This window comes from Symphalangus syndactylus, chromosome 17, assembly GCF_028878055.3.
Source record: "Symphalangus syndactylus isolate Jambi chromosome 17, NHGRI_mSymSyn1-v2.1_pri, whole genome shotgun sequence".
In the NCBI taxonomy this organism is placed as follows: domain Eukaryota; kingdom Metazoa; phylum Chordata; class Mammalia; order Primates; family Hylobatidae; genus Symphalangus; species Symphalangus syndactylus.
This window is the reverse complement of record NC_072439.2, coordinates 98,338,279-98,362,218: the sequence shown is the minus strand read 5'-3', so window position 1 is coordinate 98,362,218 and position 23,940 is coordinate 98,338,279. Positions and strand designations below refer to the sequence as shown.

General features: G+C 43.7%; 1 protein-coding gene across 3 annotated transcripts in view; it reads left to right on the top strand.

The window, feature by feature from the left end:
- UBXN7 (UBX domain protein 7) overlaps nt 1-23,940 on the top strand; it is a 79,255-nt gene that overhangs the window by 2,307 nt on the left and 53,008 nt on the right. The gene's annotated exons all lie outside the window — the stretch shown is intronic.

Here is a 23,940-nt window from a genome sequence, read left to right as displayed (position 1 = left end):
TTTTAGTAGAGGCGGGGTTTCATCATGTTGGCCTGGCTGGTCTTAAACTCACGTCTTCAAATGATCCACTCACCTCAGCCTCCCAAAGTGCTAGGATTACAGGCGTGAACCACCGCGCCTGGCCCTAAAAGCCACTTAATTAATTTTCAGTTTCTTATGCTAATTACTACTCTTCCCAAACTCTGATTGGTTTAACGCCACATTACTTCTTCTGTTGCAACATTTTTATTAGGTACACACAAAAACCAAAGTGTGATGAGATGAATTGACTCACTGAATTGCTTTAATTCTGTTTCTGTTAGTCTACATAGCTTGATTGCTGGAGTCCCTCAATCAGTAGACAGTGGTATCTGAAAATCTACAGAAGGAAAATACCTTTGAGTGTTCTTAAAATATTGTGAATTTCTATTGATAATTTCTGGGATTCTTTTTAGAAGATAGTGATTAACCATTAGAAACACATGATTGATTTCTGTTTGCCTTTTTACGTGTCTTAAAAAGAAATTTTTGGAGTTCTCTCCACGTATGTTTTAATCGTAGTGTTTATAATTAAAAGGTATTTTATATTTATTTTAGTGACCTTAATTAAGCTTATGCTCTGATTTCACAAAGGTTTTACTCGGAAGCTCAATATTCTTGTAAAAAACAAATGCATCATCAAAAATGTGAGTCCTTAGGCAGGAGCAGAGAAAAAGAAAAAAATAAAAATAAATGTGAGTCTTTTCTTTGGCATTTAGAAATAGAACGGAAAATTGAAAGATTTTAGAAAAGTCTTATTTCTTACTGAATAGAACAGATCTCTCTCTGATTCAGTGAGTATGAAATAATGACTGATTTTTTTCTCTTTTTTTTTTTGAGACGGAATCTCACCCAGGCTGGAGTGCAGTGGCATGATGTCGGCTCACTGCAAGCTCTGCCTGCCGGGTTCACACCATTCTCCTGCCTCAGCCTCCCGAGTAGCTGGGACTACAGGCGCCCACCACCACGCCCGGCTAATTTATTGTATTTTTAGTAGAGACGGGGTTTCACCGTGTTAGCCGGGGTGGTCTTGATCTCCTGACCTCGTGATCCGCCCACCTCGGCCTCCCAAAGTGCTGGGATTACAGGCTTGAGCCACTGCGCCCGGCCTGATGACTGATTTTTGATTTTTTTTTTTTTAAGAGATGGAGGTCTCCTCTCTTTGTTGCCCAGGCTGTTCTCCAATTTCTGGGCTCAGCCATCTTCTTGCCTCAGCCCTCTCAGTAACTGGGGCTACAGGTGGACATCACTGTGCCTGGTTCAGTAATGGCTGATTAAAAAAGATTATTAAAAAGACAATACCATAACAACTTTTTTTTTTTTTTTTTTTTTTTTTTGAGACGGACTGGGTCTCACACTGCCACCCAGACTAGAGTGCAGTGGTGTGATCACGGCTCACCACAGCCTCCTCCTCTTGGGTTCAGGTGATCCTCCCACCTCAGCCTCCAGGGTAACTTTCTATATTTTTTGTGGAGACGGGGTCTCACTTTGTTGCGCAGGCTGGTCTTGAACTCCTGGGCTCAAGCAGTCCACCCACCTTGGCCTCCCAAAGTGCTGGGATTACAGGCATGGGATGCTGCACCTGGCCGAAATAATTTTGATAAAAGGGAAAAGAACTAATTCTCCTCACAACAGCAATATTTATTTTACATATTATCTTCCACTTCTTGTTTATATACTTATTTTTACATTGTGGATCATAGTATATACAATTTCTGAGATTTCTTTTTTTTTTTTTTTTTTTAAAGACAGTCTTGTTCTGTCACCCAGGCTGGAGTACAGTGGTACAATTATAGCTTGCTGCATCCTTTGCCGCCTGTGCTCAAGTGATTCTCCTGCCTCAGCCTCCAGAGCAGCAGTTAGGACTACAGGTGTGTGCCACCATGCCCAGCTAAAATACACAGTTCTGAAATTTTCACTTAACATTATGCCACAAACCTTTTTTGCATGGTCAGACTGATAAGCAGGTGGCCAAGAGAAGTTATGACCTTTGAAGTAACCACACTGAGAAGCTATATACAGTATGGTTTACCATTGATGCTTGCTTTTTGTTTTTTTTGTTTTTTGTTTTTGGACAGAATTTCACTTCGTCACCCAGGCTGGAGTGCAGTGGCTTGATTTCGGCTCACTGCTGCCTCCGCCTCCTGCGTTCAAGCAGTTCTCCTGCTTCAGCCTCCCCAGTAGCTGGGATTACAGGCTCAAGCCACCATACCCGTCTGATTTTTGTATTTTTAGTAGAGATGGAGTTTCACCATGTTGGGCAAGCTGGTCTCAAACTGACCTCAAGTAATCTGCCCACCTCAGCCTCCCAAAATGCTGGTATTATGGGCGTGAGCCACTGCAACCAGCCCCACTGATGCTTTCAGTGTCATTTAAAGCTACATGAGAAAACCAGTCTTGTTACTTTTATAGTCATTCCACATTTTACGATACTACTCTTTGATCTCCTCTGATATTTATCATACATGGCTTTGAATTACTGTTGAAAACTTTCGGAAGTCATATCAATTCTCAAAACATGAAGGAAAAATATGCAGCTGGATCTATTCTGAAAGAGCAATTTTTAAAAATGTTTTGAAGCCAGGTGCGGTGGCTCACGCCTATAATCCCAAGCACTTTGGGAGGCCAAGGCGGGTGGATCACCGGAGGTCAGGAGCTTGAGACCAGTCTGGCCAACATGGTGAAACCCTGTTTCTACTAAAAATACAAAAATTAGCTGGGCATGGTGGTGCATGCCTGTAGTCCCAGCTACTCAGGAGGCTGAGGCAGGAGAATCTCGTGAACCCAGGAGACGGAGGTTGCAGTGAGCTGAGATCGAGCCACTGCACTCCAGCCTGGGCGACAGAGCGAGACTCTGTCTCCAATTTTAGTATATGTGCTGCTGAAGTGAGCACAGAGCGAGACCCTGTCTCAAAAAATAAATAAATAAATAAATAAATAAAAAATAAAAGTAAAAATGTTTTGAGCCATGGCAGTATTCCATTAGCACCAACTTTGGGCTGACATCCACCACACATATACACTAGTGCACATGTGTAATCAGAATAATTCATGGAGTGAAGGTGAGGGATACATAGACACTATAGAATAGGTGAAAAATAAACTAGCAGTCTAAGGACAAATGTGAGGGCATAGAAAGTGGAGGCTAAGAAGAGTACAAGAGGTTACTGGTACAGAAATTCATAGAGCTTTGTGCACAGTAGCAATCACATACTTCAGAAAATTATAGAACCTCAGTTGTAGAAGGGACCTTAATCTTTCAAGTTGTTGAATGAGTGCATATTTATTATAAAAATTAGGAACTGTCATATTTGTAGTATTTAGCTTTATGGCCAATTTCTATTCATATTCTTTTTTTTTTTTTTTTTTTTTTTTTTTTTTTTTTTGAGACGGAGTCTCACTCTGTGGCCCAGGCTGGAGTGCAAAGGCACGATCTTGGCTCACTGCAGCCTCCACCTCCCGGGTTCAAGCGATTCACCTGCCTCATTACAGGCATGCGCCGCCATGCCCAGCTCATTTTTAGTAGAGACGGGGTTCCTCCATTTTGGTCAGGCTGGTCTCGAACTCCCGACCTCAGGTGATCCTCCCGCCTCGACCTCCCAAAGTGCTGGGATTACCGGTGTGAACCACCGCACCTGGCCTCATTCATATTCTTTTGTACAGAACATTTCCTTTCTCTTGGGTTAATATTAAAATATGATTAAGTTCTCTGTGTCTGGAAAGGTGGTCACAGTATTACAGATGTTAAGAGAACACTTCAGGAATTTTAAGAATAGTTTCAATAGGGGATATGTTTCAGAATTTCTTTTTTTTTTTTTTTTTTTTTTTGAGACAAAGTCTTACCCTGTCACCCAGGCTGGAGTGGCAGAGGTGCGATCTTGGCTCATTGCAACTTCCGCCTCCCTGGTTCAAGTGATTCTCCTGCCTCAGCCTCCCGAGCAGCTGGGGCCACAGATGCGCGTCACCACACCTGGCTAAATTTTTTGTATTTTTAATGGAGATGGGGTTTCATCTTGTTGGCGAGGCTGGTCTCAAACTCTTGACCTTAGATGATCCACCCACCTTGGCCTCCCAAAGCGCTGGGATTACAGGCTTGAGCCACCACGCCTGGCTGAAGTTTCAGAAATTTAAGGGAGGTAATTTTGAGTTGCGGATGGAATCTTACTAGTAGATTCATTTATTGATAGACTGCTACGCGCCAGGCGTGGTTCACGTCTTAAGGATACAACTGTGAGCAAGGCATGGTGTCTGTCCTCAGAAAGCTTGAAGGTTAACAGGAATAGAGACACATGAATAGGCATTAGAATACAGTGAGAGAGTGGTAAGGAGCTAATGCTGGAGCACAAAAGAGGAAGGTCAAGAAAGCCTTCCCAGAATAAACAATCTTTTATCTAAAATCTGGAAGATGTTTCTCGCAGGAGAAACATGCAGAGACTTGGAGGAGAACTGTGCAGGCATATATACAGACAGAGATGAGAGAGGGGAGACCATCGGTTTAGGGAACTGATAATTCCAAATGAGTAAAGCATAGCTAGTGCAATAAATGGACCTCAAGAGGTGAATAGGAGATTGGATTGGGCCTTGTAAGCCATGTTAAAAAAAATCTTGGCTTTATTCTGAGAATAATGGGGAGTCAAGGTTTTAATTAGAGGAGTGAGACTGGGTACTGTGGCTCACACCTATAATTCCCGCACTTTGGGAGGCTGAGGTGGGAGGCCTGGAGCTTGAGATCAGCCTGGGCAGCATAGTGAGACTCCATCTCTACAAAATGTATTAAAATTTTATTTATTAAAAAAGGAGTTACATCTGATTTGGCTTTTTTTTTTTTTTTTTTAAAGAGTTACTTAGCTATAATGGAGAAGAGATAGGCACAGAGATCAGTAGAAGGCTGTTATATTAACCCAAGAAAGATAGTGGTGTCCTGAAAAAAGTTAGTGGTGGAGAAGTGGACTCCGAAAGGTATGGGAAGAAATCAGAGTCAAAATGAAGTTTAGGATTCTGTTTTGGACACCTAGGTATGTAACAGTGCTATTTATGAAGGTATGGAATAGCAGAAAGGTGTGGGGAGAAGATGGTTAGCTCAGTTTTGGATAAGCTAAGGTGCTGCTAATAGGACTTCCAGATGGAGCTGTTCAAGCAGATGAATATTTGGGTCTAGAAAGAAGAGTGAGAAATCTGTCATATTCATGGCAGTTAAAGTTATAAAAATGGGGCTAGGTGTGGTGGCTCACACCTGTAATCCCAGCACTTTGGGAGGCCAAGGTGGGTGGATCACCTGAGGTCAGGAGTTTGAGACCAGCCTGACCAACATGGTGAAACCCCATCTCTACTAAAAATGCAAAACTAGCCGGGCATGGTGGCGCGTGCCTGTAATCCCAGCTACTCAGGAGGCTGAGGCAGGAGAATTGCTTGAACCTGGAAGGCGGAGGTTGCAGTGAGCTGAGATCGCGCCATTGCACTCCAGCCTCGGCGACAGTGAGGCTCTGTCTCAAAAAAAAATAAATAAATAAATAAATAAATAAAGATTATAAAAATGGATGAGGCGAGGCCTAGTGGCTCACACCTGTAATCCCAGCACTTTGGGATGCCAAGGTGGAAGGATTTCTTGAGGCCAGAAATTCAAGACCAGCTTGGGCAACATAGCAAAGAGCCTGTCTCTACAAAAAGTAAAAAAAAATTAACTGGGCCTGGTGGTGCGTGCCTGTAATCGTGGTTGACTTGGGGAGATTGCTTGAGCCCAGAACTTTGAGGCTGCAGTGAGCTATGTTCCTGCTGCTATACTCCAGCCTGGGTGACAGAGAGAGACCTTGTGTCTAAACAAAAAAAAAAATTAGGAAAAGAGAAAGGATGGCATCTTGCAGGAGAGAGTGTAGTGTGGGAAATAGTAGACTCCAGGACACAATGCTGAAGGAACACCAACATCCGGGGGACTGCAAAGAAGAAAGTGCAGAGAGGACTCACGAAAAACCAAAGATGCAGGAGGAAAACCAGGAGAGTATCATGGCACTTAAAACATCAGGAGTGGCCACGTGTGGTGGCTCATGCCTGTAATCCCAGCACTTTGGGAGGCTGAGGCGGGTGGATCACACGAGATCAGGAGTTTGAGACCAGCCTGGCCAATATGGTGAAACCCCGTCTCCACTAAAAATACAAAAAATGAGCCGGGCATGGTGGTGGGCACCTGTAGTCCCAGCTACCCGGGAGGCTCAGGCAGGAGAATCGCTGGAACCCAGGAGTCAGAGGTTGCAGTAAACCAAGATGGTGTCACTGACTCCAGCCTGGGCAAGAGAGTGTGACTCTGTCTCAAAAAAAAAAAAAAATGAAAAATTATTTTGTAAATGGAATAATTAGTCTCTAATTAGTCCTTTGTTTAGCTAGCACAATTAGCTTCAAGATGGCTCTCTTCTGTCCCTGTGGTGCTTCAGAATCTTAGAGTTGATAAAATTCATATCCGTGCAGGACTTTAAGTGCTCCAAGGTACTTTGGGTTTATCCACTCACTCTGTCAGGTGGATAAGTCACATGGGGGTTGGAGGCCAGGCAGGTAAGCAACTGGTTTCCGAGACTGGGATTGTCCTGCTATGCCCCACCTTGTGCTCCCTGAGGCTCTGAGCTGAGTTTCAGGCCTCTGCCATGTCCCCACTCTTCCATGCCCCAGCTCCACAGTTTCCTAAGGATACAGTGAAGCCAGCTGGCACCTGATGGTCAGGCAGGAGGGGAACAAGTACCCCAAGCCCCATCACAGCCAAGAAAAGAGGCACAGTGGCCAGGCCACAATCTGGAGCGGATGAGGGGGCCAGCTCCACCCATCCCAGTGGGATGGCTGGCCCTGCAGCTCCAGAGAGGGTCCGCTGGCCCACACAGGCACTGTCCACATGCTCCTCTCAGGGACCGGCTTGTTGGAGGGCTTGCTGCCAGTGTTCGTATACATAGCAGATACTCAGTAAATGTTTGCTGGCCTGGAAACATTCACATGTTGCAGTGGCCTGCCAGTTTAGCCCACATGCCTGGCCTCCCGCCCTCCCCAGGGCAGCTGTACCTCAGCCCCTTGTGGTAGAGATGATCCCCAGACCAGGTGGTGACTGGCCCCGCTAGGTTGGGTTGTTGTGTCCCCTGGCTATGGCTTGATCAGGCTGGCGTGCAGCCAGGGGAGGACTTGGCGGGCTGGGCTGCCCATAGTCTAATCTGTTTTTAGTCTCCTGTTTTCCAGAATGTCATGTAAGTGTAATCACGATATGTAGCCTTTTTGAGTCTGGCTTCTTGCTCTTAAACTATTGCGTTTGAGATTCATTCATGTTGTCGTGATTAGTAGTTCCTTCCTATTTATTGGGGAATAGTATACCATTGTGTGGTTATACTGTGGTTTGTTTATGCATTCATCAAATGAAGGACACTTTCCATTTGGGGGACATTATAAATAAAGCTGCCAAAAACAGTAGTGTACAAGTGTGTGAATATCTTTTGATAAATACCTAGGAGTGTGTTTATTGGATCATATAATAATAGTTATATTAACTTTCTAAGAAGCTGACAAATAATTTGTGACTTTCTGGTGTAGTGACTTTCCAAAGTCACTTTCGAAAGTATAGTGGCTTTGAGAGGCTGATGTGGGAGGATTGCTGTAGGCCGGGAATTTGATGCCAACCTGGACAACAGAGAGAGATCCCCTCATCTCTATTAAAAAATAGTAATAAAAGAGAGTTCCAGTTGTTCTGCATTCTTGCCATCATTTGGTATTTTAGTTGTCTTTTTTTTTTCTTTTTGAGACAAGATCTCATTCTCTTGCCCCTGGTGGAGAGCAGCCGTGTTATCATAGCTCACTGCAGCCTCAAGCTCCTGGGGACAAGCGATCCTCCTGCCTCAGCCTCCTGAGTAGCTGGGACTACAGGCACACCCCACCATGCCCAGCTAATTTTTTATTTTCTATATAGATGAGGTCTCCCTGTGTTGCCCAGGCTGGTCTCAAACTCCTGCCTTGGTCTCCTACAGTGCTGGGGTTACAGGTGTGAGCCTCCATGCCTGGGCTTTTTGGTTTGTTTGCTTTTTGTTTTTGAGATGGAGTCTCACCCTGTCACCCAGGCTGGAGTGCAGTGGTGTGATCTTGATTTATTGCAACCTCTGTCTCCTGGGTTCAAGCGATTCTCCTGCCTCACCCTCCCAAGTAGCTGGGACTACAGGCGCGCACCACCATACCTGGATAATTTTTTTTTTTTTTTTTTGGAGACGGAGTCTTGCTCTTTCGCCCAGGCTGGAATGCAGTGGCGCGATCTCCACTCACTGCAAGCTCCACCTCCCGGGTTCACGCCATTCTCCTGCCTCAGCCTCCCGAGTAGCTGGGACTACAGGTGCCCACCACCATACCTGGCTAATTTTTTTTTTGTATTTTTAGTAGAGACGGGGTTTCACCCTGTTAGCCAGGATGGTCTCGATCTCCTGACCTTGTGGTCCGCCTGCCTTGGCCTCCCAAAGTGCTGGGATTACAGACTTGAGTGACTGTGCCTGGCCTCCTGGATAATTTTTGTATTTTTACTAGAGACTAGGGTTTCGCCACGTTGGCCAGTCTGGTCTTGAACCTCAAGCGATCTGCCCTCCTCAACCTCCCAAAGTGTTGGGATTACAGGCGTGAGCTACCGCGCCTGGCCATTTTTTTTTTAAAAAGCCATTTCAATAAGCGTGTAATGGTATGTCATTGTGGTCTTAATTTGCATTTCTCAGGTGACTAATGATATGGGGCATTTTCCATGTAATAACTTACCATCTCTAAATCTTTTTTTTTTTTTTTTTTTTTTGAGATGGAGTCTCACTCTGTTGCCAGGCTGGAGTGTGGTGTGATCTCGGCTCACTGCAACCTCCACCTCCCAGGTTCAAGCTGTTCTCCTGCCTCAGCCTCCCAAGTAGCTGGGACTACAGGCGCCTGCCACCACGCCCAGCTAATTTTTTTTGTATTTTTAGTAGAGACGGGGGTTTCACCGTGTTGGCCAGGATGGTCTCAATGTCCTGACCTTGTAATCCACCTGCCTCAGCCTCCCAAAGTGCTGGGATTATGGGCGTGAGCCACTGCACCCGGCCACCATCCATAAATCTTTCAAGCCCCAACTTTTAATTATGAGATTCAACAGACATAAAATTACTCTCTCAAATGGCTGTAAACGTTTCTGAATGCTTCCAGTGGAATTTTTATTTTTATCTTGTCACAGACTAGTAAGAGATAGCTGGTCTAAGGAGTACCATTTGGGTAGTACTGGCCTAGGTGATGGCAGAACAGGGACTGGAACTCTTGCTTCCTAGGCACATGTGTTTCCCACCATTAGCACTACTTCCGCACCATTGGTTCCTTTTGTGAACTAATGAATGTTTGCCTTATCTATCCCCTAACTTAGTAATTCGATTTCTCTGTACTCAGTTTTTTTCTGGTATGCATTTAAAAATGTTTTCAATATTTGAAAGCTTAAAAACTCCAGGATTAGCGACTGAGGTTAAAATTTCAGCTTATTTCTCACAACTGTCATCCACTCCCATATCCTTGGCAAATAGTTTAGCTTACTTTGGTATCATTGCTGGGGAAAATGTGGAACCGAAAAGTAACCTCTTGTCGCTATCATTTCTGTAGAGGGATGATGAGGATTGTTTTTAAAAGTCGCTTTGACTGCTATACTTTGGCTTCTGGATGGTAGTGAAGAGATGATCACTGTCTGTCTTTTGGCACTGAGAGTAGTGGAGACAATATGCATAAGAGTATGAACCAGGAGACAGCAGCATGAAAATGGCCATCATAAGTTGTGTGCCACAGCGGGGTTAAGTAAGGCCCTTTGGTGCCAATTCAGTAGCAAGTGTAAAACAGATGGAGAGAAGGACAGATAAATGATGTTATAGAAGGGGGTTCATGTGGTGAGAAACAAAGTAGGACTCCTGTCATGGAGTATAGGTGACTGGATTAGATTAAGCCACCCTGCTGCTGCCTACAATATTGGAGCCTCAAAATAAGCCCGTTTTTTAGTTTAATTTTTTTTTTTTTTTTTTTTGAGACGAAGTCTTGCTCTGTCACCCAGGCTGGAGTGCAATGGCGCAATCTTGGCTCACTGCAACCTCCACCTCCCAGGGTCAAACGATTCTCCTGCCTCAGACTCCTGAGTAGCTGGGATTACAGGCACGCATCACCACGCCTGGCTAATTTTTTTTGTACTTACAGTAGAGACGGGGTTTCGCAATGTTAGCTGGTCTCGAACTTCTGACTTCAGGTGATCCACCCACCTTGGCCTCCCAAAGTGCTGGGATTACAGATGTGAGACACTGCACCCAGTCCCAAAAAGCCCATTTTTAACAAGTTTGCAAATAGTTTAAATTGTAAATTTGTCAAACTTGTTTAATTAGCCCCACCCTTTAAAAAAAAAGGTATGTTCTTCTAACTGTAGTAAAATAGAAGTCCAAATTCTTTACAGCTGATCCATCAGAAATTGTTAAGTACCTTTTGGGTGTATGGGTAAAATGTGGGTAAAATGCATAACTTCACTAAACTTGTTTATCGCTGTTCCTTCGCTTACGTCATTTAGCCCTCCTTACTCTTCCTCTTCCCTTTCAGTTAACCTTCACTTCTTCATACTCCTCTGTGTAGCTCAGTGGGTGTTATTGGCAGTTACAGTATGACTGTTCTATCCGTTCCAGAAGTTTAACTTTTAGTTGCCTTTGACTGCTGACAAATTACCGCAAATTGAGTGGTTTAACACACATTTATTCTGTCATGGTTCTGGAGGCCGGAAGTCTGAAATGAAGGTTCGAGTAGGCTTTTGGGGGACATTTTTCAGTCCACCACATCACCACTGGCCTCTCTCCACGAAATGCCAGTAGTATCCCCGACTCCCCAGGCATGAAACACCAAAAATGGTCTTTCATGTTACTGAATGCCTCCAGTGCTTCAACACTAAGAACCACTGGAACCTTTAATTATCTTTCAGTTAGCTCCTGTTTCTAAAATGATTCACTAAGTGATACACTAAGAACAACTGATGATACGGGAACAGATGGCTTAGTTTGGCTTTGTTTAAGAAAGTGGATGGTGTACTTTGCTTCATGGGCTTCTTTCTAGCACTGCCTTTGTTCAGACTTAACCAAGATTTAGCATGTGCTTCCTTTTAAAAAATCTGCATGTGTAGTGGTACTTTCTTTGGAAAGCTCTTGCAGGTCACTGTCCTGACAGACTCCAAAGATGGAAGTTGTCCTGTCACATTGTTTATTTATTTATTTAATTTATTTAGAGACGTGGTCTTGCTCTGTTGCGCAGGCAACAGAGTGGACTGCAGTGGCGTGATCTTGGCTCACTGCAACCTACGCCTTCTGGGTTCAAGTGATTCTCCCACCTCAGCCTCCCTAGTAGCTCGGACGTCCCTAGTAGGTGGACGCCCGCCACCAGGCCCAGCTAATTTTGGTTATTTTTAGTAGAGATGGGGTTTCGCCATGTGGGCCGGGCTGGTCTCCAACTTCTGGCCTCAAGTGATCCGCCCACCTCGGCCTCCCAAAGTGCTGGGATTACAGGCTTGAGCCACCGCGCTCGACCTCAGATTGTTACCAGTGGTATGGTAGCACCGTCTCAGGAATATGCTCCCTAAAGGTTAGGTTCTCACATTAAATGATTGTGTGAAGATTGTAGATAGGATGGCAAAATAGTCTTTCCCTATCCTCTAACTCTGGACCCTGAGTGTTGACATCATCTGCCCCAAAATATTTTTTTTTTTTTTTTTTGAGACGGAGTCTTGCTCTGTCGCCCAGGCTGGAGTGCAGTGGCACAATCTTGGCTCACTGCAAGCTCCGCCTCCCGGGTTCACGCCATTCTCCTGCCTCGGCCTCTCCGAGTAGCTGGGACTACAGGCGCCCGCCACCACGCCCGGCTAATTTGTTGTATTTTTAGTAGAGACGGGGTTTCACCGTGGTCTCGATCTCCTGACCTCGTGATCCACCTGCCTCGGCCTCCCAAAGTGCTGGGATTACAAGCGTGAGCCACCGCGCCCGGCCTGCCCCAAAATATTACAGTTGTTATTTCCTTTACTGTAGTTGTATCTGTTGTGTGTCATAATGACATTCTCTGTAGAATCCTTTTTGTTTTAATGTTTAGCTCTATAGACCTATGAATCTTTAGAAATTCTAGAATACATACTGTACTTCTATTTAGTTTTCTACTGCCTCTATATCAGCTCTCAATGCTTCTCAGTCACACTGGAGTGCTGTTATAGATTTCTTTGAAGCAGATCCCTTTCATGTATCATTTTGTTCTCTATGCATACCATTCACATTTTTCTAGTGTAATAGTTTTTTCTGTCTTCATTGTACCGCTTTTTAAAAAATGAGTGTTTAACTTGAATGAGACACATGTTCATAGCATCAGATGAGTGAGAAAAAGAAAACTGAGATGTCTTTCTCCGCCTGTTCACTGTCAAAAATGTATTTCTCCATAAGCTATATATATTCACACTTTATACTGCCATGTCATTTACTTATAGAGTACTGTAAACTTGGGACTGTCTGTCCATCCTTCCGTCATTCCTTCCTTCTGTCCTTCCCTCCTTCCCTCCCTCCCTCCTTCCTTCTTTTCTTTCTTTCTTTCAACAGAGTCTTGCTGTCGCCCAGGCTGGAGTGCAGTGGCGTGATCTCGGCCCACAGCAACCTCTGCCTCCTGGGTTCTAGCGATTCTCCCACCCCAGCCTCCCAAGTAGCTGGGATCACAGGCTCCCACCATCACGCCCAGCTAATTTTGTATTTTTAGTAGAGACAGGGTTTCACATGTTGGTCAGGCTGGTCTTGAACTCCTGACTTCAAGTGAACCACTGTGTCTGGCCAGTCTTTATTAATAGCTAACTGCTAATTAAGCGGTATCCCAAGTTCTTTAATGTGAATTTTCTTTTCTTTTTTTTTTTTTAGAGGCAGGATTTTGCTCTGTCACCCAGGTTGGAGTGGTATGATCATAGCTCACAGCAGCCTCAAAACTCCTGGACTTAAGCAGTCCTTCCACCTCAGCCTCCCGAGTAGCTGGGACTACAGGCATGTGCCACCACGCCTGGCTAATCTTTTTTGTAGAGATGGGTTTGTTTTTTTTTTTACCATTTTGCCCAGACTGGTCTCAAACTTGTGAGCTCAAGCAGTCTGTCTGCCTCGGCCTTCCAAAGTGTTGGGATTACAGTGTGAGCCACCACGCCCAGCTGAATTCTCTTAATTCACAGTAGCACTTCATGGAGTTGATAAATCCCCATTTTATAACTGAGGAAACTGATGCCTAGAGAAATTAGCATCTTACTCAGAGTCACACTAGTGCATGACAGAAGTAGAAGTCAAACCCAGGTTAGCTGAGTAGTTTCCAGGCTCTTATTAAATCATATCTTCTGTACTCCTTAGCATGAGTACAGAAGGGAATTTGAAGAATATTTTCTCTTTGTTACTGGGCATAAGACAGGGCAGAGGCAACGGTTTTTATACATTTATTTGTTTATTTATTTAATTTATTTAGTTTTTGAGATGGAGTCTCGCTCTGTCACCCAGGCTGGAGTGCAGTGGCGCGATTTCGGCTCACTGCAAGCTCCGCTCCCGGGTTCACGCCATTCTCCTGCCTCAGCCTCCCCAGCAGCTGGGACTACAGGCGCCCGCCACCGTGCCCGGCTAATTTTTTGTATTTTTAGTAGAGACGGGGTTTCACCGTGTTAGCCAGGATGGTCTCGATCTCCTGACCTCGTGATCCGCCCGCCTCGGCCCCCCGAAGTGCTGGGATTACAGGCGTGAGCCGCCGTGCCTGGCTGTACATTTATTTTAACTTCTTGCTGTGTCTATGGCTCCAGGTGTTCAGTATCTTTTCATGCCCTAAGTTGCCCTCACGTGGTACTGCAGGCCTTTCTTACCTCTCCCCCAAAAGGCACTAGTGACACTAAAGCTACTTAACATCCCTCTTCTTCTAAATCAACACGCTTTTCCTCTGTATATCAACTCTAAATGTATTGTTACTAGCTTTTAAGAGAAGGCAATATGATTGAATTAATTTATGTTATGAAATGATTGATACATCCTTAACTCTAGTAAGTCTTCATATTTTTTTTTTTTTTTTTTTTTGAGGCAGAGTCTCGCTCTGTCGCCCAGGCTGGAGTGCAGTGGCGCAATCTCGGCTCACTGCAAGCTCTGCCTCCCGGGTTCACGCCATTCTCCTGCCTCAGCCTCTCTGAGTAGCTGGGACTACAGGCGCCCGCCACCACGCCCGGCTAATTTTTTGCATTTTTAGTAGAGACGGGGTTTCACCGTGGTCTCGATCTCCTGACCTCGTGATCCGCCCACCTCGGCCTCCCAAAGTGCTGGGATTACAAGCGTGAGCCACCGCGCCCGGCCAGTCTTCATATTTTTAAATAGAATGTTTGTTTACCCAAATTAATCTCTGAATTGGAAGTATTTTAGGCAGCCTAAAAACGTGAAAAAAAAATATGCACTTAGGAAAAGACTTTTGGGCTAGGCAGACTACAGTGTTGACAGGCCTGCTTGAGGATTAACTTCACAAGTTCTGATTCTCATCAGAACCCACAGATTCTCTAAATGGTTCCCCTGGCAGTGGCATTGGAGTTCTGGTAGATGAAGGCTGGTAGAAAGGGTGGCAGCAATATTTATATGCAGTGGCATTCTTAAGTTGCATTTCCTTTTTCTTTTCTTTTTTTTTTTTTTTTTTGAGACAGAGTCTTGCTCAGTTGCCCAGGCTGGAGTGCAGTGGCGCGATTTCAGCTCACTGCAACCTCTGCCTCCTGGGTTCAAGTAATTCTCCCGCCTCAGCCTCCCGAGTAGCTGGGATTACACGCACCCACCATCGTGCCCGGCTAATTTTTGTAGAGATGGAGTTCCGCCATGTTGGCCAGGCTGGTCTTGAACTCCTGACCTCAGGTGATCCGCCCCCTGCTCAGCCTCCCAAAGTGCTGGGATTACAGACGTGAGCCACTGCGCCCGGTGTAAGTTGAATTTCCAATGACCAGGTAAGTTTGTGAATGAAAGTAGCCAGCATTGGTTGCTGTTATGGCAGAATTGAGTTTCACTTCACCATCAACATGTTCTTTCTGCTTTTTTGTGGTGTTGTAATGCGGTGTGAGCACTTAGACAAGAGCCAAAATAGTGTGAACTTGGCCACTTAATTCTCTGAAAAGAAAGTTTGGTCCATACATTGAGAAGCTAGTTTTAGGGTTCATTGGGAGGCAGATGTTAACAGATTGTGCATCTCTGCTAGAACAAGCAGCCAAAAGTAGTCTTCCTGTAAGAAACCTTTAATTTTCAGCTGCTGTCTAAATTAAAACGGTAGAGCACAGTAGTCACTGAACTTTTTTTTTTTTTGAGATGAAGTCTCTCTCTGTCACCAGGCTGGAGTGCAGTGGCACAATCTTGGCTCACTGCAACCTTCGACTCCCTGGTTCAAGCGATTTTCCTGCCTCAGCCTCCTGAGTAGCTGGGATTACAGGCATGCACCACCATGCCCAGCTAATTTTTTTATTTTTTATTTTTTAATTTTAATTTTAATTTTTATTTTTTTTTGAGATGGAGTCTCACTCTTTCACCCAGGCTGGAGTGCAGTGGCGCGATCTCGGCTCACTGCAGGCTCCACCCCCCGGGGTTCACGCCATTCTCCTGCCTCAGCCTCCCGAGTAGCTGGGACTACAGGCGCCCGCCACCACGCCCGACTAATTTTTTGTATTTTTAGTAGAAACGGGGTTTCACCGTGTTAGCCAAGATGATCTCGATCTCCTGACCTCGTGATCCGCCCGCCTCGGCCTCCCAAAGTGCTGGGATTACAGGCGTGAGCCACCGCGCCCGGCCTTATTTTTTATTTTTTTAGTGGAGACGGGATTTCACCATGTTGGCCAGGATGGTCTTGAGCTCCTGACCTCGTGATCCACCCGTCTCAGCCTCCCAAAGTGCTGGGATTACAGGTGTGAGCCACTGCGCCCAGCCTGCTGAACTTGTGTAGACTAGCATTTAAGAAGTATGATAATATGGCTGGGTGCGGTGGCTCATGCCTGTAATCCCAGCACTTTGGGAGGCCGAGGCAGGCGGATCACAAGGTCAGGAGATCGAGACCATCCTGGCCAACATGGTGAAACCCCGTCTCTACTAAAAATACAAAAATTAGCTGGGAGTGGTGGCGTGTGCTTGTAGTCCCAGCTACTTGGGAGGCTGAGGAAGGAGAATCACTTGAACCTGGGAGGCGGAGGTTGCAGGGAGCCAAGATTCGCACCACTGTTTTTCAGCCTGGCAACAGAACGAGACTCTGTCTCAAAAAAAAAAAAAAAAAGACGTATGATAATACAACACAATGTAACTGGAGACAGTGTACAAATACTAGGGAAACACTGAAACAAAGCCTCAGGTTTTATGAGTAAGAATATGGTAGCATATGTGTCTTGAAATTGTTTATCAAATTTGTGCTGTTTTTGCCCCAAGAATTTGTATTTAGTTACATAAGGTTGGCTGTGGGGATATTAGAACTTTTCCTTTCCTTCAAAAAGTTGCATTTGTGTTTCTGTTTTGATACTTCATTTTTTAAAGTGTTTTCTGATGGTTAGAATGTTAAATTTATATATACTACAACTTAACTTTTGGTTCAGCTCCACTGAGAACTTAGGAAGAAGTAACTGGGATGAGAAAAGTGAGGTCTGTGCTAGTTGAGTGAGCTTTTAAAGTCTGAGAGACAGAGGAGCTAGCAGAGACAAGGGTAAAGATTATGACTCAGTGGAAAAGTATGTATTTGTTCCTGCTTCAGAGCGAGGAGGGAGGGGAAATGTTCAGAACGTAACAGAAAGGTGGGCGTTTGGTTTGTTGTCCCGACCACTATCCACATCATGCAAAGATAGGGCTTTATAAAGTCCTACCAAGGGAACTGCCTAGATGATGCCGGTAGGTCCATGTGGCTGAAGGGATGGTACAGAGGTGAGATGAGAGTAGAGGGATATAAAATTGGAGGAGTAAGGAACAAATCTTGTATGCAGCTTGAGAGGGATTAAAACTTTTTCAATCAGTAACACAGAACTGTTGAAATAGGAAGACAGACAATTGAACTTAACATTATTTTGCTGTGTTGAAAGTACACCCGGCCCTCCATATCCATGGGTTCCGTATTGGTGAATTTAGCCTGTGTATTGAAAATATTCAGGGAAAAGGCCGGGTGCAGTGGCGTATGCCTGTAAGTAATCTCAGCACTTTGGGAGGCCAAGGCGGGCAGATCACCTGAGGTCAGGAGTTCAAGACCAGCCTGGCCAACATGGCGAAACCCTGTCTCTACTAAACATACAAAAATTAGCCAGGTGTGGTGGCGGCGACAGAACAGCTACCTGGGAGGCTGAGGCAGGAGAATCACTTGAACCTGGGAGGCAGAGGTTGCAGTGAGCGGAGATCGTACCACTGCACTCCAGCAAAAAAGAAACAAAATATTCAGGGAAAAAGAAAACATTGTTGCATCTCTACTGAACATGTAGAGACTTTTCTGTTTGTCATTATTCTCTACAGTATAACAACTGTTTACATTGTATTAGGTACAGTGTAATAGCATTTACACTGTATGGGGTGCTACAAGTAATCTAGAGATGATTTAAAGTACAGATTGTTTGTAAATACTGTACCATTTTATATGAAGAACTTGAGCATTCTCAAATTTTGGTATCCTTGGACGGTCATGGAACCAGTGCCCCATGGATACCGGAGGGATGACTGTATATCAAAGGGGGCCATGAGGTGTGAGATACAGTAATTCATGTAAGAGATGTTGAGGGATTGAACTAAGACTGTAGCAGTGGACATAGAAAAGGCTGGATAGGAGTGGTGTTAACTAGAAGGAACTATAGCTCTCTTTGGTTAACTGATGGGATGTTCACTCGGCGGGGAAAGAAGGGTCTAAGAATGTTTCTCGAATTTGAGTAATGTATGAAGCTCTTTTAAAGGAAAAACCTCCCTGGTCCTGTGTCACTTAAATTACCATATATACCTAGATAAAAGGCAGACCCCAAATGAAAGGCAATTTTCTCTAAATTTCCCAAAAAGGGTGTTTGTTTTTTCAGTTTTTTAAATTGTATTAACATGTATATAACAACATTTATCATTTTAACCTTTTTTTTTGAGACAGAGTTTTGCTCTTATTGCCTAGGCTGGAGTGCAGTGGAGCAACCTCGGCTCACTGCAACCTCTGCCTCCTGGGTTCAAGCGATTCTCCTCCCTCAGCCTCCCCAGTAGCTGAGATTACGGGTGCCCACCACCACACCCAGCTAATTTTTGTATTTTTAGTAGAGACGGGGTTTCACCATGTTGGCCAGGCTGGTCTCAAACTCCTGACCTAAGTGATCCGCCCACTTCGGCCTCCCAAAGTGCTCAATTACAGCCATGAGCCACCGTGCTTGGCCCATTTTAACCATTTTTAAGGGTACAGTTCAGTGTTATTAAATACATTAATAATGTGTAACCATTGCCACCATCCCTCTCTATAACTCTTTTGTTTTGTAAAACTGAAACTCTATACCCATTAAACAAGAGCTCCCTGTTCCTCATTCTACCTTCCTCCAGCCCCTGGCAACCATCATTCTACTTTCTGACTCTGATTTTTAGTGCTCTAAATATCTCACATAAGTGGAATCATATGGCATTGTAATTTTGTGACTGGCTTATTTCACTTAGCATAATGTCCTCAAGGTTCATTCATGTCAGAATTTCTTTCTTTTTTAAGGCTCCATGAGATTCCATTGTATGAATATACTACTTTTGTTTATCCCTTCATGTGTTGATGTATACTTGGATGGCTTCCATGTTTTACCTACTGTGAATAATGCTATTATGAAAGTGGGCATGTAAATATCTTTTTGAGACCCTGCTTACAGTTCTCTGGGTATATCTCCAGAAGTGAAATTACTGGATCATATGGTAATTCGGTTGTTAGCTTTTTGAGGAATCGCCATAGTTTTCCACCCTAGTTGTACCATTTTATATTCCCATCAGGAGTGCATAGTGGTTCCAGTTTCTCCACATCCTCACCCACACTTGTTATTTTTTGTTTTTTAATAGTAGCCTTTTTAATGGGTATAAGCTGGTACTAAAAAAACAGTTGACTGTCAACTATGTGCGTTTCTAGAGATTTAAGTGAAATGATCAGGTGCTTTCTTTGGTAATATTTATTGATTTAACATTATTACACACGTTGTATATTCATGCTTTTTTTCTTTTTTCTTTTTTTTTTTTTTTTTTGAGACAAAGTCTCGCTCTGTCACCCAAACTGGAGTGCAGTGGTGTGCTCTCAGCTCACTGTAACCTCTGCCTCCTGGATTTTGAAGCAAGTTTCCTGCCTCAGCCTCCCTAATAGCTGGGAGCTATTAGGCACCTGCCACCATGCCTGGCTGATTTTGTATTTTTAGTAGAAGACGGAGTTTCACCCTGTTGGCCAGGCTGGTCTTGAACTCCTGAGCTCAAATGATCCACCTACCTCAGCCTCCAAAGTGCCAGGTTTACAGGCATGAGCCACCGCACCTGGCCGGCCGCCTTTTCTCAGTCATATTTTATGAAATGAGTTTATTCAGCTTTCATTTGTACTTTAAATATATATCTTTATCAGTTATCAGAAAAGGCTATAGCTACTCCATGTCATCTGCTAGTTTGTTTTTTGAGACGAAGTCTCACTCTTGTGCCCCAGGCTGGAGTGCAATGGCACGATCTTGGCTCACTGCAACCTCCGCCTCCCAGGTTAAGCGATTCTCCTGTCTCAGCCTCCCGAGTAGCTGGGATTACAGGCGCCTGCCACCATGTCCGGCTAATTTTTGTATTTTTAGTAGAGAAGAGGTTTCACCATGTTGGTCAGGCGGTCTCGAACTCCTGACCTCAGGTGATCTGCCTGCCTCGGTCTCTCAAAGTGCTGGGATTACAGAGGTGAGCCACCGTGCTCGGCCATCTGCTAGTTTTTTGAAGCCTGTTATTTTCACTTCTCTTTAAATTTATCTTTAAACCATGAATCCAGCGTATCCATTTGCTATTTATTTCCACACCATAACCGTACTGCTTTATAAATTAATTTTAAAATGTAAGTATATGCACAAAGTACAAAATTAAATTGTTATAAAAGGGTTGCCAGTGGTTTTGACTAAGGCCTACTCCCTCTCTCTCTCTCTAGTATATAGCTATTGAGTTAAAGTACTATGATATATCACTAAGTTTATCAGACATTGATCACATGCAAGCAAGCCTGATGCCAGGTACTGGGAGATACCAAGGCAAGAAAACCAGTTCCTCTGTTCAAGAACCTTCTATTCTTTTGGGGGAGCCAGAAAACGAACCAGCATTTACTAGTAGTATATCCATGGATATAATAGAACATTATCACAGGGATGGGAATGGGCAGGTAGGCTAGTACACAAATCAACAAAGTAACATTTCTATTGATTTCAGCATGCATGAACTAGATGAGGGGATGATGGGGAAGATAAGAGCATTCTAAGCATGCAATTTAGTTTGACTATAGTAAACTGTAGGATGAGGAAGAAGAAAGGAAAAGCCAGAGAAATAAGCTGAGGCCTGATCACAAAGGGCTTTCCAGATCATAAAGACTTGAATTTATACTGCAGGCATCAGAAGAACGCCATTAAGGGATTTTTTTTTTTTGAGACGGAGTCTTGCTCCGTTGCCCAGGCTGGAGTGCAGTGGTGCAATCTCAGCTCACTGCAACCTCTGCCTCCCAGGTTCAAGCAATTCTCCTGCCTCAGCCTCCTGAGTAGCTGGGATTACAGGTGTGTGCCAACATGCCTGGCTAATTTTTGTATTTTTAGTAGAGATGGGGTTTCACCATCTTGGCCAGGCTGGTCTCGAACTCCTAACCTCGTGATCTGCCTACCTTGGCCTCCCAGAGTGCTGGGATTACAGGCGTCAGCCTCCGTGCCCGGCTGCCATGAAGGGATTTTAAACAGAGGGATGATATAATGAGACTTATATTTTGGAACACACCCTCTGCGGCAAGGTGGAAGATGGAATAATGATCAGTTAGAAGCCTATTGAAGTAACTGAGGTAAGTATTAAGGATTTGCCTTAGAGACAGTAGTACAGAAGAGAAAACAAATGAGAGACATTAAGAGTAGAGTTAGCACTTCCTTTTCTTGCAGTAAGGATAATGTAGAGTGATAACATTAATAACCCCGCTGCTGAGAAAAAAAAGTGCTGAAGAATGTATGTATTTAAAAAACTTCTTTTAGGCCTAGTGTGGTGGCTCACTCCTGTAATCCCTGCACTTTGGGAGGCCGAGGTGGGTGGATCACCTGAGGTCAGGAGGGCAAGACCAGCCTGGCCAACATGGTGAAACCCTGACTTTACTAAAAGTATAAAAATTAGCCCGGTGTGGTGGCAGGCGCCTGTAATCCCAGCCACTTGGGAGGCTGAGACAGGAGAATCGCTTGAACCCTGAAGTGGAGGTTGTAGAGAGCCAAGATCGCACCATTGCACTCCAGCCTGGGTGATGAGAGTGAAACTCTGTCTCAAAAAAAAAAAAAAAAAAATTTTTTTTTTAAAAATACATTATTGGTTAGCACCAGGCTAAAAATGAAGAATGCAGAAGTTAGCTACCTTTAAAGCAGGTCTGGTGGAATCTGTCCACACTGGATGGCTTTGAACTTCCCATTTGGTAGACTCATGGGTCACAGGAAAGAAAGCTTGGGGCCTTGGCAAGGAAAGGGGCCTGAAAGAAGGCTCCTCCCCTTCATGAAGCAGAGAGTAGGATGCTTCTACCTTGGCAGTGGGGAGGGGATGTATGGAGATGAACATCTTCACAGATAATTTATAACAAAGATTGTTACAGTCACATTTCCCATGTGGTCTTGAAAACCTCCCAAGTCAGAAATGTATTTAAAGTGGTCTCAGTTTGGTAGTGCCCGTGGGTGCCTTGCAAAGTCTGTCAAATCATATCCTCTTAGGAGGAAATGTACCTTCAACCCAGGCTTCAGAATTCTGTAGATTAAAATTTCAAGGCACATGACATCACAGTAAAAAAATCACAAATCACACAAAAACTGTGGCACAGTAAGCAAGATCCAGCAGAAACAAGAAACACTGACCTATAGAAACTGTAGAAAATTTATTTTTTCCCTTAGTGATTCCAATAAGTTGGGTTAATGTGTTTGAAGAAATGAAGGATTGAAATAGGAGTAGGAATTAAGGATCTCCAAAACATGATCAAGCAGATGAGGAAGTAAACAAAAACAGAACTTCTAGTTATAAAAAATTAGCTGAAATAAAAAGCTCAGTGAGCAAGTGAAGAAACAGATTGGCACAGCTGAAGGGAGAATGTGTGAACTGGAAGATAGCATTGAAGAGATTACCCACAATGCACCATAGAGAGCTCAAAGAGACAATATGCATATGAAAGAAAGGTTGAGACATAAAGGTTAGAGTGAAGAGTTGTAACATACATCTAATTGGAGTTACAGAGGAAATAAGTGTGAATGGAGGGGCGAGACAACGATCAAATATAAATTGCTGGGAATTTTTCAGAATTCATAAAAGATAATCTTCAAGTGGTAGAAGTCCATTGGATCCCAAAGAGGATAAATAAAATTAGCCCTGACAAATCAGAGTGAAATTGCAGAAGGCTAAAGACAGAGGGCCTTAAAAGCAACTAGAAACAACAGATTGCTATAAAAACATTTTTCTTTAGTCTGGCAACTGATTTCCCAGCAGCAACAACAGAAGCCAGAGGACATTGGAATGCTGTCTTCAGTATTCTGAGAGAAAATAGCTGTCAGCTTTGAAATGGAATACCCAGTAAAACTGTCAGGAATGACAGCGAAATAAAGACATTTGCAGACAAAAACTTAAGAGCATTTACCACCAAGAGGAGATTCTAAGGGACATAATTCAGATAGAAGAAAAATCATCCCAAATGGAAAGCTTGAGGTACTTTTTAGTGACCAGAAAATGTTCAATTTACATTCTATCACTAGACATTTATGTTGTTTCCAACTTTTCAATATAAACTGAAGCTATGCTGGACATGTGTATGAACATGTTTATGCATATAGTATTTTATGTAGATTTTATTTTCTTTTGACTAGAAGCCCAAATTACTGAGTCAAAAAAGGAATGAGTATTTTTGTTTCTGGAATACATGTTGTAAAATTGTTTTCTTAAAGGACCTTACCAATTTCCATTTCATTTAGCAGACTCTGTTAGCTTTATTTACAAATGAGTACATTTGTAATAGGGACATTTTTAAATGATGAAGATTGACATTTCTTCCCAGATTTTGACTTAGTTATGTCTTAGACAAAAAATGTTCCATCTTACTTCTTTGCCATTGGTATTAAAGATGCTTTTTTTTTTTTTTTTTTTTTGAGACAGAGTCTCGCTCTGTTGCCCAGGCTGGAGTGCAGTGGCGTGACCTCGGCTCATTGCAACCTCTGCCTCCTGGGTTCAAGCGATTCTCCTACCTCAGCCTCCCGAGTAGCTGGGATTACAGGTGTGTACCACCATGGCTGGCAGATTCTTGTGTTTTTAGTAGAGATGGGGTTTCACCATGTTGGTTAGGCTGGTCTCCAACTCCTGATCTCGTGATCTGCCCGCCTCAGCCTCCCAAGGTGTTGGGATTACAGGTGTGAGCCACTGCGCCCAGCCTGACGCTTTCTTTTTAACAGAAACAGAAATGCTAACTGAAATATATTCTAACAAAGCATTTCTAACTTTCTAGAATGTAGTCTTTCATTTTTGTTTATCTTTTTTCAGCTTATTCCCAAATATATACTTTGGCCATTTAAATAAATGGCCAAAGAAATGGCCAGAAAATGCTTTATTTAGTTTTTGTTTTATTATGAGGGATGATTACTCTTTAATGCTGCTAAATTCTTTTCTAGCTCTGTTTATTTCACTTCAAGAATATGTACATTTTTTTCTAGCTCTGTATTTCACAAGAAAGTCA